This window comes from Ziziphus jujuba, chromosome 2 (genome assembly GCF_031755915.1).
Source record: "Ziziphus jujuba cultivar Dongzao chromosome 2, ASM3175591v1".
NCBI classification, from domain to species: Eukaryota; Viridiplantae; Streptophyta; class Magnoliopsida; order Rosales; family Rhamnaceae; genus Ziziphus; species Ziziphus jujuba.
In genome coordinates, this window is record NC_083380.1 from 5,223,846 (window position 1) to 5,239,998 (window position 16,153).

General features: G+C 32.8%; 1 long non-coding RNA gene across 1 annotated transcript; it reads left to right on the forward strand.

The window, feature by feature from the left end:
- Positions 1-3,629: 3,629 nt before the first annotated feature.
- LOC132800481 (uncharacterized) lies at positions 3,630-5,616 on the forward strand. Its single transcript, XR_009635600.1, has 4 exons — positions 3,630-3,825; positions 4,837-4,911; positions 5,191-5,287; positions 5,413-5,616. It is a non-coding gene; the product is annotated as an uncharacterized LOC132800481 (long non-coding RNA).
- The last annotated feature ends 10,537 nt before the right edge of the window (positions 5,617-16,153 follow it).

Below are 16,153 nucleotides of genomic sequence, written 5' to 3' on the forward strand. Positions count from 1 at the left end.
ATACATCAAATGGATGTGAAGTCTGCGTTCTTAAATGGAGTTCTCGAAGAAGAAGTTTACATCGAACAACCACAAGGATATGAAATCAAGGAACAAGAAGACAAAGTCTTAAGGTTGAAGAAAGCACTTTATGGGTTGAAGCAAGCACCAAAAGCTTAGAATGCTAGAATTGACAAGTATCTCCAGGAAAGGAATTTTATCAAGTGTCCATATGAGCATGCACTTTACATTAAAATTAAAAGAGATGATATATTGATTGTGTGCTTGTATGTAGATGACTTAATTTTCACGGGCAACAATCCAAGTATGTTTGCCGAGTTTAAGGAGGAGATGATGAGGGAGTTTGAGATGACCGATATTGGGCTCATGTCTTACTATCTCGGCATTGAAGTAAAGCAAGGAGGTGAAGGCATATTAATTACTCAAGAAGGGTATGCTAAGGAGGTACTTAAGAAGTTTAAAATGGATGATGCAAATCCGGTTGGTACACCAATGGAATGTGGAGTCAAGTTATCAAAGCATGAGGAAGGAGAAAAGGTGGATCCAACATTTTTTAAGAGCTTGGTTGGAAGTTTAAGATACTTGACATGTACAAGGCTGGATATTCTTTATGCCGTAGGAGTTATAAGTCTATACATGGAGAATCCAACAACAACTCACTTGAAGGCAGCAAGAAGGATTCTTCGTTATCTAAAAGGTACAATAAGTTTTGGTTTGTATTATTCAACTTCCGACGATTACAAGCTTGTTGGATATAGTGATAGTGATTGGGGTGGAGATATAGATGATCGTAAAAACACAAGTGGCTTTGTGTTTTATTTGGGAAATAAGGCGTTTACATGGATGTCAAAGAAGCAGCAAATTGTTACTCTTTCAACATGTGAAGCGGAGTATGTAGCTGTCACCTCTTGTGTTTGTCATGCAATTTGGCTTCGAAACTTGTTAAGGAGGTTGGGCTGTCCACAAGAAGAACCAACCAAGACTTACGTGGATAACAAATCAGCAATAGCCCTTGCCAAGAATCCTGTTTTTCATGATCGAAGCAAACATATTGATACGCGTTATCATTATATTAGAGAATGCATTATCAAAGGAGATGTACAGCTAGAGTATGTGAAGACTCATGATCAAGTAGCCGATATTTTTACCAAGCCTCTCAAGCATGAAGTCTTTGTTAAATTGAGAAGTCTAATAGGAATAACTAATCAAGTTTAAGGGGGAGTGTTGAAATATAAACTTGATTTTTTGGGTTATTATTTTGTGGGCCTTGGTTACTTAGGGTCCAAGTTTTCTTAAAGTCCAAGTTTTAGAAACTTCTTTTAGGGTAATTTTATGATGTTTTATGTAGGTAGGGTTAAGTATTAGTATAAATAGTGTTATGTTTTTTCCTTTGGTATGCTGTAAGCCACAAAAGCAGAGAATCATTCAATAAACCAGCAGCTGCAGTTTTCTTTCCTTCCTTCGGGTTTTGCTCATTGTTTTGCTGTTCTGTTTTGTTTTGTTTTGCTTCTGGTTTTTGTTTCCATTCAACAGTTTTACCATGCATGACCTTGTTAATGATTTGACTACCTTTGTTTCTAGAGAATTTTGTTTATGGTTGGATGATGGTTACTCAAAAGTTTTTACAGGGAAGACTTGTCATTTGTCATGCATGACATATGTGAGCCATGATATAAATAATCTAGAGGAATATTTGTCAAAAAATAAGGTGTTGCGCAGGTTATTGTTTCAATCTAGAATGTTGCCCAACAGTTTTTGACAAATCTTGAACAATATTTGAAACCAATGAGATGTCTAAGAGTGCTTTCTCTATGTCAGAGTTGTATTAAAACAGGCTTTGATTTGATTGGCAGTTTACAGCTTTTAAAGTATATAGATTTGCCTCATACTGAAATTGAAGAATTACTCGATACAATTTATACTCTCTACAATTTGCAGGCATTCTTGTTAAATACATGTAAGCATCTGCATAGGTTGTCTAGTTCAATTGGCAATTTGAAACATCTAAGATTCTTGGACTTGTCTTATTGTAGTAAAATTGAAGAGATACCCAACACATTGTGTGATTTCAAGGATCTGCGTACTCTAAATTTGATGGGTTGTCAAGATTGGGCAAATGCTATCTGGACTTTTCAAATACAAAGGTGACAGAGATGCCACTGCAAATTTGTGAAATGAAACATCTTCAATATTTAAAACCAGCTTTTCTTGTAGACCAAAATGACAGACAAAATATTAAAGAATTGGGTAATCTTCATGATCTGCGTGGTTCTTTATGGATAAAAACTATTGAAAATATAATAAAGGTTGGAGATGTTTCGGAAGCCAAATTGAAAGATAAGAAGCATATTACAGGTCTCCGATTGGAGTGGTGTGGTGAAACAGATGATTCAGAGAAAGCACGAGTGGTACTTGAAAAGCTTCAATCTCACGCAAGTGTCTAAGACCTAAGAATTTGGAATTACCAAAGGACAAAATTTCGAGTTGGATAAGGCATCATACATTTAGTCACATAGTATCTCTGTACCTACTTAATTGTAAAAATTTGTTATTTGCTACTGTAGCTTGGATAGCTACCCTCCTTGAACCATCTTCATATTTGGGGATTAGAAATGGTGGAGAGAGTAGGTGATGAATTTTATTCCTGCAGCAGCACTAGTATTGGTTCTTCTTCCATGATTAATACACCAGTACCATTCAAGTCCTCGGAAATTTTATACCTTGGTGATTTAAGAGAATTGAGAAAATGGAAAGAGTGGTCTTTAATGATGGGAGGAGATGTTGGAGGACGAGAAGGTACTAGAGCCTTCCCACAACTTAGAAGGCTTAGTTTAAGAGAATGTCCCAACATAAATGGGGACTACTTACGTTGTAATCTTCCATGCTCCACAAACTCTTCAAATCTTATCGGGATGCCAACAACTGGTGGCTTCATTCCAAAGTCATCAACTGGTGAATTGCAGCTAATTCGTTGCTCAAAGTTGGAGTCATTTCCACCACAAGGTGGATTGCCCTCCGTTATCCATACAATTCAAATTTTGGGTTATGAAAAATTGGAGTCATTTGCAAAACAAGCATGGCCTTCAAATTTAAAGTCACTTGAAATTTGCGATTGCAAAAACCTACTCATGGACGTGGGTTCATTTCCGGAGGAAGGGCAACTTCCCACACGTCTGACTTATGTTAAGCTTCAATCTCTTCCAAAGCTTAAATTGTTAAATGGCGACGAGTGAAACATAAATGGAAGAGGAGAAAAAAAAAATTATAAAAATGAGATAATTAGAGTGGAGTGAAAGCAAAAAAATACATAAATAAATAAATAATTAGGATAATTGAGAGTAAACAGCGTTTATGATATCAAGGAAGTTGATATAGACTTTTTAAAATGACTAGGATATGATAGCATGTATGGTATTTTTTTATTGGTCATGTACACCAACGTGGATTCCATTTGGTACACATTATGTATAGGAAAATTTCTCATTTACATATTGCTTTTAAACTTTATTCTTTTTTAAAATAAAATTGTTATATTTAGATGAATTCTATCTCATCACGTCAATTTCTATAAATAATAATTCCTTCTGCCATTTAAAGACCCTTATGAATTTATATGATGTATAATTTAATACCATCCAAAGGCATTCCATTTTGTCCCTCCGGCACAACCTAATGATTTTATTTCTTGGATTCCAAGTTCTTTTTACTGCAGTTACAATGTTGGAAGCATAAGTGCTGTCATTCACCATAGCTGCTGATTCAATACTGCCAAGCTTTTGGTTTTCATATTTAGTTCTAGCTCTTCTTACGCATTTCAATGTTCAGGTAATCGCTTCCTATATATATATTACCATGCATGCTCTCTTTAGCTGTCTCAAACTGCTTCTGAGATTTGAATCCTTTTCCCCGAATCTATAAGCTTCATTTGTGAGTTTAAGGCTGTGATGATTCTTGAATCAAGAAATTTCAAAGAATTGTGTAAACCTAAAGCTCTATTTGACTATATTTTCTGTTTTCAGTTTTCAAAATATTATTTTAAAAAAAATAAAACTATTTTTATTTGCTTTTTGAAAACAAAAGTGTTTGGCCAGTGATGTTTAAAAACAATTTTCAAAACTAAAATATAGAAAACAAAAAACATCATTTTAATGTTTTTTAAAACTAATGGCCAAACAGGTAATTTTTCGTTTTGAAAACAGTTTTTTGTTTTATAAAATAGAAAATTATTTTAAAACCTAATGGTCAAACAAGCCTTAAGTTTTCTAAGAAAAAAAGAAGAAGGAAAACTCGAGAGAAAATTGAGAGAAAATTTCTGTTGTCTTTATTCAAGAATGATTGCTTGCTAACTAACTGACTATATTTATACATGTATGTCAACTGTTGTAACAGCTGTAACAACTTTAAAGCAAAGCAAAAAGAAGAAACATGCATATTTTACAAGTCTGTTAAGCCAGCTGGCATTCTAACAAGTTGTTAAGCTGAACTTGCATCTTCTTCAGTCGACAGCTTGCTGCTGAAGCTTTGTACTAACTTGTAAACCAAAACAGTTCCAACAAAGGCATGCCAGCTAATCTCTGAAAGTAATACAATGTTGCGAAAATGAAAGAAAGTCTGAAGATAAAAACTTTTATTGAAAACATGCTCCTTTTGATAAAAGGGTTAAATTAGTTTATATAAACTTAGTACACAAATGACTATTATAAGTTTAGTATAATCTTAGCACTTGGATCCTAGAAACTAAAATAGAATCCAATAAGTTTAAAAGACACAGAGGATGTAACTTGCATCAATTTAGACCAGCATTTTCGGTGACCTTGACTATTGGTGGTTGTGTAGGAACTCCGTTGAATACCAACAATTCAGAAATGGAGCCTCTATGGAAGAAATTCTCTCCTCTCCTAAAAGTCTCAGGTAGAAATTAATGTGAAAAGTAGAAACTTTTTATTTGAAGATGGATACCGTATACAGTTCCTAAGTGCCTTTGAACGTGAAAAGTAGAATCAAAAGCATTGTATCTCATTTCATATTCAGGGAAATCTTTTGCTTACACATACTCAAAATGAAATTTTGATTTCTTTTAGATGCATCATACACCTATCCTCAAGTATATATATAACTGCTTCTTTTCTCTAGATTCTTCCACTGTGTTGATTTTGCTTCTGTTTTATGGATTCTCATGTATTTATCTAGTGCTAAGAAGGTGAAGCTGCTGTTGGAAGTTGCCAATATTCACCTAGCCTTGATCTTATCCTCTTGCCATTTGGAAGCTTAGAGAAGTTAATACTATGTATGCTGTAAATGAACCATTCTGTTTCAGTCACTATTTGAATACTCTAGCCAATATTACTAGATTCTGCAAGAAAGCATATTTCTTTGTTTGAGAGTTTGATTTTCATGCTTTGACTTTTCCAGTTATGAGCACTCCTCCGCTTATCATGCCTTGATAATATCGGGATTCAAGTGATTGGTTGTTCCAAGCCTTGACAAAGCCTGAGACAGAGGTTTTTGCTCCATGGCAATATCATTGCCCTTGTCTGAGTTTCTTGAAGATATTAGAATTAGGATTATCATCCAAATATTAAAAAATAAAAAATAAAAAAATAGTGGTTTGTGTTCGGTCTCTGACTTTTCCTCCTCTGTTATGTTACTTAGACTATTTTGTATAAAGCAAATAGAAAGAATTTAATAAAATCTAATTTAACCCAAACGAAAATTCTTACTTTATAAACAATGTCTATGATCTTCGGGAAATCTGAGGTGGATGCATGCCGAAGCCCCACAACACCAGTACACCCAACCCCCACCACAAGACCACTGACCCTCTTTATAATGACTTCCAATGCAGAAGCACTTCTTTTGTTCCGAGACAAATTAATTAGCAATCATATTCAATACTGCAACTTGCAACTTGGACTTTCAGGTTGGAAGTTTTTAAGTCATTTTGGGTACTGCCTCCACATGGCAATGGGACCCACTATGCTGACTTTGTTTTGTAATTTTGGTTGGTTATGGGCTTCTATAATGTACATAAGTTTTGCGGCATATAATCTAATTTAGGGTCTATTTGATATAGTTAATAAAAATAGAATTTTAGTTTGTAGGATTTTATATAATAGATTTTTTTGAAAAAGAATTTTTATTAAAAAGTTAATAAATGGTTGGTTTTAAATAAAAAAAATATATTAAATGCTCAATGAGTTTCCATATAAGTTAAAAAAAACCACATTAAATGCTAATTGAATTTCCATATAAGCTCAAAAGAATAGCTTTTCTAAAGAAGCAAAAAATTTGAGCTTCTCTAAAATAGCTTGTTTTGTCAACAAGTACTTGTTGATTTTTATCAAACATTTTTATTTTTTAATAAAAAACTTTTGATCTTCAAGTCAAGCTTTTGACCTTAAAAAAAGTTCTGGCAAACAGACACTTAGTTCTGCATTTTTAAAGAAAACTCTTTAATTATAATTTTTGTCCTAAAAATATTCCTTTAAATGCATGATATAATTTATAATGCTTCCAATTTTTTATTTTTTTTTTCTTGTCGAATGCATAGGCTTGATCTTTCTAGTACAACTACTAAGAGAACACCTCCAAATTTTATGAAACTGTTCTTTCGGTCAATTTACACTTTGAAGTATTTAAAACAAAAAAAAAAAAAATTCGTTTCAGACTTTATTTTTGGAAGTGACATATAATAAAATCTGATCTCTTTTCCTTGTCATTGTAGGTGGCACAAATTTTCTGATTACCCAAAAAAAAAAAAAAACAAACACTTTGTAAGTTTTCTTTCTCTTTTGTTCCTGCCATTTAAAGACTTACGAATTTATCCCATCTAAGGGTAATCCATATGGTTAATGGTTATATTTCTTTTATTCCAAGTTCTATCTATTGCAGTTAAGAACGTTAATGTTGGAAGCAAAAGTGCTGTCATTCACCATATAGCTGCTTCAATGTATACTACCAAAGCTTTTTGGTTTTCAAATTCAGCTCTTCTTGGATTTGAACTTTGAAGTATTCAGGTAACTGCTGCCTACTACCTTATGCATCTGTTAGCGGTGAAAGTCCTCCCCCCTTGCCTAGCTACGAGAGGTTGTTCTCCTCAGTTCGAAATTTGGGCTTGAATCACCTGCAAAAAGACCTCAAACCAGGTTGCCTGTTGGGCATCTTCAACTCTAGTTTTTGATCTTAGTATGCAGATGCATAGCTTATGGGTGGATACGGATCTCCTTTTATACTACTCTGCCTTGTTGATTTCCGGTTGCTTTGCTGTTTACTTTGTGTGTTCAACTGGTTTTCCTTGTTCTACATGGTTTGCCATTTACCAGAGTGGTTTGGTGGCCAAGCTGGCACATTAGGGGCATGGCCATCGAAACACATACATTGGTGATATGTCTGGTATCTGGCAGCTTTATTGATTTGGGCTTTACACTCATTTGCAACTGGGGAATTTGGCCCCGATACCCCAGTTTGAAAGCCTTTAATGAAACATACCCACTTCCTTTTGAGGTTTTTTGTTTTACCCTCTGTTTTTTTGATATTCCCAAACTACCCTTTTCAAATATCAAAAGGAAAAAATATACATGAAAAGCACGAAGAAAAGAGGAAGAGAAAGTAGGAGAGAATGGCGAAGCAGCTACCGAAGAGTTCTTCAAGAGGAGAGATGAGTGGAGGAAGTATCCTAGGCTCAGCGATCAGCTCCGCCATACTTTTCTAGGATTTAGTCTTGGAGTCGCCCCCTTTGGCATCTACCTGGTCGATGACTAGATCTACAACCTTCCTCCTCTTCTTCTGGGTCTACTTTTAATGGTGTACTTTTTGTTGGGTTTTTCAAGAAATCTTCAAAATAGAAAAATACAATTAGAATCCTATAGTCAAAACCCTAGCTTGGCTTTTGTCATTGGGACTTGGCAGGTGGAAGTTTATTTTGGAAGCCGCAACAGGAGGAATCAGTCATGGTTAGATTCAATTATGCTATATTTTTCATCTTTTTTTCTTAAATTTATTGCTTTTCTTACTTTGGGTAGGGAAAAAAAAAGTAAAAATTTGTTTTAAAAATGCAAAACTTTAGCATTTCAGTTTTATCAAGTTTTATGAATTCTTGATTGTGTATGTTTTTATGATAAATTTTTAGGTGAAGTATTCGAGAGAGCCTAATCCTACCAAGTGTGAGTAATTTTTCACCTTTTTTTTTTTAATTGTTGTTGTTGATTTTTCAAATTTTGTTGGCCACTGAGAAAATCTTGGAAAAAGGAGGAGCGAAGTTAATTTTTTGAAATATTAAAGTTGCATTTTTGAGCGAAAGATATTGATTTTTCTTAGTTAATGATATTGAATTTGGTCTAAAACAAGGCTTTTCACTAGGGATCTTCTTCAGTGTTTAAACAAAAGTTAGATTGGTTAAGCATGGTTTTAGTTTTGGAAAATTTATTGTTAATGTTGTTTTTTATGATCTTAATCAGCCTGCAAAGCTAGAGGATTAGACCAATGAGTTCGTTTTAAGGTATGCTTGTTCAACTTGATTGCCTTTGGGATTTCAGTGTTTTATTGGAAGTCTGAGATGGTGAATACCTTTAATAATGTTAAAGTTCAATGAAACAGTAATTTTTAATATAGTAAATCAGTGATAGTATGTCAAGGGTTAGGTTAGATCAACAATACAGGAAATTTGACTTAAAAAATAATCAGTAAATAGAGCTCAATCTCAGAAAAAATTGGTTTGATATCTAGTATGCTAATGATTTTGAAATATGACTTAACCAAGTTAATGCTTTGTTTTCATTATATTCTCTCTTCAGAATACTAGGGAAACAACCAATGCTACCATGCAGGCCCTTTGGAATACTGTAAGCAACATGTCACTTACACAAACCCTCCTAGAACATAAGGAGTGAAGAAAAAGGGATAGTAATGCAATAATGACAATGGTGATTAAACGGTAAAGCCTTCTAAGATTATGTTTTACTCTCGACTTAGCACTAGTGAACTGTTTATGGCAATAGATCCAAATACGAAGCATCTGTTGTATTATGAGGACAAGGCAGACCATTCAAAAGGATCTATATCTAGAGAAGTTGTTGCTTGTTGAAAATACTTTGATATCTCTGCACAACGACAAATAGGTTAATTCCTCAAATCTCTCCATCAAAAGTAATTTGGTTGTTTTTAGGTTGCTTATTACTATGGTATGGAAATGTGGTAATTTTTAGTCTTCAGTTATTTTTTTTGCCATTATTATTATTCTTATTATTTTTTCACCTTCCATTTTTGATAAGTACATATGAGTGGAATGAAAAAGGTACTGGTACATGATGTACATTGTTCAGTTTAGCTGCTTATGTTATATTTATAAGTTGTGGTTGAAATTCTAAGCGGATAAACACAATATTTCTTTATCCTTATAGTATGATGCAAATAATGGGGAATTTTTCTTTTTCACCAATTTGGATTGTATATTAAGTTCATTGTTTATTCAGTTTCCTTTTCACTACTTTCTTTCTTGTAGTCATGACTCATGACCAAGCTGTTTAGTTTTTGGCACCTCGGTCTTATACTGGTTCCTATTTTGTCATATCTGCTGTTTTACTTTTAATTTTCTATACCTTGTGATAAGCAATAGTTCTACAAACTACCATCTATTCTTTAAAGCCCATTTGATAGGTGGACCTATAAGGTATATTATTAGGTTCATTGGAATATAATAATGGAAGCTATATTGAGTTGGGACATATGAGGGTCCTATGCTGTTATTGGAAGATAGAAATTTCTTTTTTGTTCACTTCCTTCCTTTTACTATGGTTTTATGTACCAAAATGTCTTTTAGAGTTAAGGTCTTTGTATGCATGATAGACATGGATATTTTTTTCCATGGGCTTGTCATTTCTTATTTTGATTGAATCTTGAATCTATGCTTACAAAGTTTCTCATTTGTAGGATTGCTACATTGACATTTGCTCCCCAGAGGTTCTTAGCCTTTTTACTGACAATTTTGATCACCAACATCTACGACGCCATTTTGTCGAGGGATTGCTTGTTGATGATGTATGTATTTCAAATTAACTATCTATTATGTTAAAAAAAAAATTTAAACTGTCAACTGGATTTACATTTCCATCTTATACTTATATATTATATTACATAAATGGAGGCACAGATACACATACATGATGCTTGTGCCTCTACCAACATAAATTCTGCATATATTATTGAAACTTTATGTTTTAAAATGTAACGGAACTCTCTTTGATTAGAATGTAGCAGAATTATTTCATGACTATGCTTAGCTGTCCATAAACTTGTCTAGTTATGTTGGATAAGAATGCATATGGATAAAGATTTATTCATGGTAGAAATTTCTTATATTTTTTGTTGAGATGTAGTTTAGTACCTTTTGTCAAGTGAATATGCATTTTGTCCTCTTGGGCATGTCAACCTTTATATTCATTTTAGTTTTGGAATTGTTCTAAGGTAACCATATATCCATTCAGATTATGCGTTACAAAATATTCACACATGAAATTCATTCAAGCTATGCGGCTAGACTTGACAATTTCCGCAGTTATGACACTGTTAGGAAGGACATAATTCAGCGATGGACATATCCATTGGTGCCAGGTGTTAAGTTTTTTGGGAACTCTTCGATTAAATTGGAAAGATAGGGGATGTATCAAGCATCAGGTAATTATCACAAAGTTGTTATGGGATATCCTTCTTATAATTGTTTAAAGAGTTGAGAATTTTCTCATGTACTCATAGCTTTATGAACGGTATCATTTATGTTAAATATTCACATAAAAGAGAGTACCAAGTAATTTGACTTTAAGTCTGCTAGAATCCTTATTTAAACATTTCTTTGTTACTTACGTTAAACTAATATTTATTTCTGTTGATATTAATAAATGCAACTAAAATAGTAGAAAAGCTCTTATCAGATAGTTGCACTTATTGGTGCTTATTACTGAAGAATAGCTTCACCTCTCTCTCTCTCTCTCTCTGAGAGAAAGGAGCTTTCACCTATTTTCATGGAAATGACCAAATAGATGTACACAATTTAAAGTGCAACATAATCTTCATTTTTAGAGTACAACATATCATCATCTCTAATTTCTACTGTGCTACTCAATTGCATTTATACATAAGCTTCTTTGAGTATCCTGTATGGCTTTTAAATTATTTTATAATGGAATGAAAATTAGTGTGATTCTTGAGGGAAATACCAAAATGTGAATGGTTGCATGCTAACGTTACTGAATTCCTACTATTTCGTTCAAGCTACAAAAATTCTTTCTCTTACATTTGTTTGACTTTTATATGTTGCCACGGAGATAACATGTTTTTTCATTGGTATGGCAGATAACTAGACGTGCTTTCTCCTCAATCGATTCAAACTATATCTATGTGGAAGTTGTTGATTATGAGGTGAATTATTTAAAGGTTGATTAAGAGGGTTCCAGTGCAACATGATTTTCATGGATCTATGAACTCTGGCTTTCAATTCAATAGCAAGGATTAGGTCATTTTTGAAATTGTACTCTAATATGAGCTACTTGAATCATCTATAGCCCTTGTAACATTCAAATACTTGCAATTTTTTTTTCTTTTTCATGTTTCTTAATGGAAAATTTACTTTTTTCATTGTTGGTTGGAGGAGCAAGACCATATGTCAGTCGAACTGCATCTTAATAAAAAATTTGTGTTAATATTTTATCAAAAAGTATAAACATTTTAAAAATATAAGTTATATTTTCATAAGGTACATTCACAATTATTAATATAATTATATTTAAGCATAAAAAAAAATATAAAATACATATATGCACGATTATTTTTTATTAATAATATAGATGCTAAATATAACTTTAGTAATGATCCTTAACAAAAGAATCCACAAAAAATGGGAAAAAAGTGGAAAATTTTCAAATAAATTTGATTACAGATGGTGCATCGGTATATTTTAGGATTTTTTCTCTTCAGGATCATTGAAGAATGTATATTATGCATGTTGTTACATTTAACACACATTAAGGATCTTATGGGGGCCAAAAGATTGGTAAAATGTGATTACCATAGGGGTTTCGATAACTATCGATGAAACCTATGGTAATTTTTCCAGCAACTACAAATTAATTACCATAGGTTTCATAGGTAATTACTGAAGTCGCTACGGTAATCAAATTTTTGTGCCAATTTGAGAACTGTTTTAGGACTTTTGGGGTTTTTTCTCTTTAGGATCATTGAAGAATGTATATTTTGCATGTTGTTGCATTTAACACACATTAGGAGACTTGTGGGGGCCAAAAATTGGTAAAATGTGATTACCATAGGGGTTTCGTTAATTACCGATGAAACCAACGGTTATTTTTCCAGCAACTACAAATTGATTACCGTAGGTTTCATCGGTAATTACCGAAGGTCCTACGGTAATGAAATTTTTGTGCCAATTTGAGAACTTTTTCAGAACTTTTGGAATTTTTTCTCTTTAGGATCATTAAAGAATGTATATTTTGAATGTTGTTGCATTTAACACACATTAGGGGACTTGTGGGTGCCAAAAAATTGGTAAAATATGATTACCATAAGGGTTTCGGTAATTACTGATGAAATCTACGATAATTTTTCCAGCGACTACAAATTGATTACCGTAGGTTTCATCGGTAATTACCAAAGGCCCTATGGTAATCAAATTGTTGTGCCAATTTGAGAACTTTTTTAGAACTTTTGGGATTTTTTCTCTTTAGGATCATTGAAGAAAGTATATTTTGCATGTTGTTGCATTTAACACACATTAGGGGACTTGTGGGGGCCAAAAAATTCATAAAATGTGATAACCATAGGGGTTTCGGTAATCACTGATGAAACCTACGGTAATTTTTCCAGTAACTACAAATTGATTATCATAGGTTCCATCGGTAATTACCGAAGGCCCTACGGTAATCAAATTTTTGTGCCCATTTAAGAACTTTTTCAGAACTTTTGGGGTTTTTTCTCTGTAGGATCATTGAAGAAAGTACATTTTGCATGTTGTTGCATTTAACACACATTAGAGGACTTGTGGGGGCCAAAAAATTGGTAAAATGTGATTACCACAGGGGTTTTGGTAATTACCAATGAAACCTACGGTAATTTTTCTAGCAAGGACAAATTGATTACCGTAGGTTGCATCGGTAATTACCTAAGACCCTATGGTTATAAATTTTCTTTGGCAATTTGAGAACTTTTTCAGAATTTTTTGGATTTTTTCTCCTTAGGATCATTAAAGAATGTATATTTTGCATGTTGCATTTAACACACATTAGGGGACTTGTGGGGGCCAAAAATTGGTAAAATGTGATAACCATAGGGGTTTCGGTAATTACCGATGAAACCTACAGTAATTTTTCCAACAACTACAAATTGATTGTCATAGGTTTCATCGATAATTACCGAACGCCCTATGGTAATCAAATTTTTGTGCTCATTTGAGAACTTTTTGCAGAACTTTTGGGGTTTTTTCTCTTTAGGATCATTGAAAAAAGTATATTTTGCATGTTGTTGCATTTAAGACACATTAGGGGACTTGTGGGCACTAAAAAATTGGTAAAATGTGATTACCACAAGGGTTTCGGTAATTACCGATGAAACCTACGGTAATTTTTCCAGCAAGAACAAACGATTACCGTAGGTTGCATTGGTAATTACCGAAGACCCTACGGTAATAAATTTTTTTTGGCAATTTGAGAACTTTTTATGAACTTTTGGACTTTTTTCTCCTTAGGATCATTGAAGAATGTATATTTTGTATGTTGTTGCATTTAACACACATTAAGGGACTTGTGGAGGCAAAAAAATTGGTAAACTGTGATTACCATAGGGGTTTCGGTAATTACCGATGAAACCTACGGTAATTTTTCCAGTAAGGACAAATTGATTACCGTAGGTTTCATCGATAATTACCAAATGCCCTACAGTAATCAAATTTTTTTGCCAACTTGATAACGTTTTCAGAATTTTTGGTGATTCTATTGACAGCTTCTCCAGCCTCCTTGACGCTGATTTTTCAAAAGAAACCTTGGCGAGTAACGTTAGAAACTTAAAAACACCCACAAATCCTAGTAGAACCGCCACAAAACCACCATTTGCTAAAGACCCAGATTCTTCCGATCCACCATTCAAGTATTTCTGAAGCAGTAGAGAAGAAACAACCACAAGTGAGAAGGTAAAAGCATTCCGATACTCGTAGAAATAAAGGTGGGATTGAAGATGGGCATCGTCGAGCATTAACCTGAAGATCTGAGCATTGCTTTCTTCGAACTCAAACTTGTTGTCTTTAGATTTGGTCCTCTTTCTAATCTTAGTAATGAGAACCCAGAAGCCAAATCGGAGGAGCCATAAATTTTTTCCTTATATTATCTAAAATAAAGGACATACAGGTCTTTTAAAATTTTTTTAAGGATGTAATGGATATTAAAGGACCAAAAAAAAAAAGTTGACCGATGAAGGGGTATATATCATCATAGCCCTTCTAAAAGGGACATTGGGCTAAATTCCCCTTTGCAGCTCTATATTATTGGATCAGCTTTAATATCATGATTTAGCCCTTTGGGCCTCATTTTTAGGGCCTCTCCTATTGTGTTTTTCAGGGCATGACAGCATGGTCTCTCTAAACGTTTCAACTGCTTCTGAGATTTGAACCTTCGTCCAAGGTTCCATGAAACTTCTTTTGCCAATTTAAGGCATGCACGACTAATCTCATGAAAGCAATTTACAATTTCGCCGAAATGAAAATAAAATTTTAGAAGATGAATAGTCATAGCTTCATAGCATCCAAAAATCTTCTCCAAAACATTTTTTTTTCCTTATTTCTTTTATAAAAGGGTGTTAATTGGATTTTAGTACATTTTAATTTAAGCAAGTGTAATTTTGACTTTTAAATTTAAAATATTCCAATTAAAGCCCTCAAATTTCAATATGTTGAATTTTGGCCAAATTGAATTGTTAACTAACAATGGTTAAGAGTTTGGGAGTATTAAAATGCAATTTTGTTGAAATTAAAAGACTTAAATTGCAACAAGTTTTAACTAGAAAGCTTGAGTTGCAAAATATGTAATTTCATATTGATTTAATATGGTGCAACCATTAACTACCTTTAAAATAAATCAATTTGACCAAAATGTAACAAATTAAAATATAAAGATTTAGAATTGAATATTTTAAATTTTGAAGACTGAAAATGAATTTTTTTTCCAAATTAAGAAAAACAAAATACTAAAATGAAGTCTATAGTCGAAAAGATTTTATCTTATCATGCGTATCACTTCTTTACTATGTATAGGCCCATATGTAGGCATAGGTTATAAATATGTATACATGGTTGATAATCAATGATCATTGGAGCTACATTGGTTATACAAAATCTTGGATAACACAATTAAATTTGGAATTACATACAAAGAATGGTGGCTTCCATATACGTTCATAAAAGAAAAAAAAAATTGTTCTTATTTATTATTTATTTTTTTTTATTGTAACTTTTTGCTCCCTAACTACCCATCCTGGCTCTGCAATAATTTTGTAAAGTTAAAAATACAAAATACATATAACTATGTAACATTAATTTTTTAAAATTTCTTTATAAATTGTTCTATTTTGTTTGGTATTATCTTAATTTATACCGTCTTATATTAAATTTCAAAAAAAAAAAAGAAATAAGACAAAAAATACTGCATATTTAAACTAAACTGCTTATAAAACAAATACTTTACTATCAATATGAGAATTTTATTATTTATTTATTTTGGTTAAAACTATCAATGGGAGAGTTGTTATTGTTAGAATACATAACACAAAGTAACATATCCGGCTTTGGTGACTGAACCATAATAACCTAAGATATTTTTGTTTGTTGATGTTTAATGTTTTTTGAGTTTAGTTGTAATTGAAAAAAAAAAAAGGAGTTGAGGGCCAGCTCAACTGAAGGTTATCAGCTCTTGTTTGTTACCAAAACGATGAGAGTTTAGAATTTCTTACCACGTACTACGCAAAAATTGATATCTAGCGACACTCACTTAGCAACGCTACGAAATAAACGCATTTGAAAAAATAAAACCGCGATTTTGAGGTTAAAGCGTCAGTAAAAATTCAATAAATATACGACGTATCCAAAAACTGTCGACATCAAAAG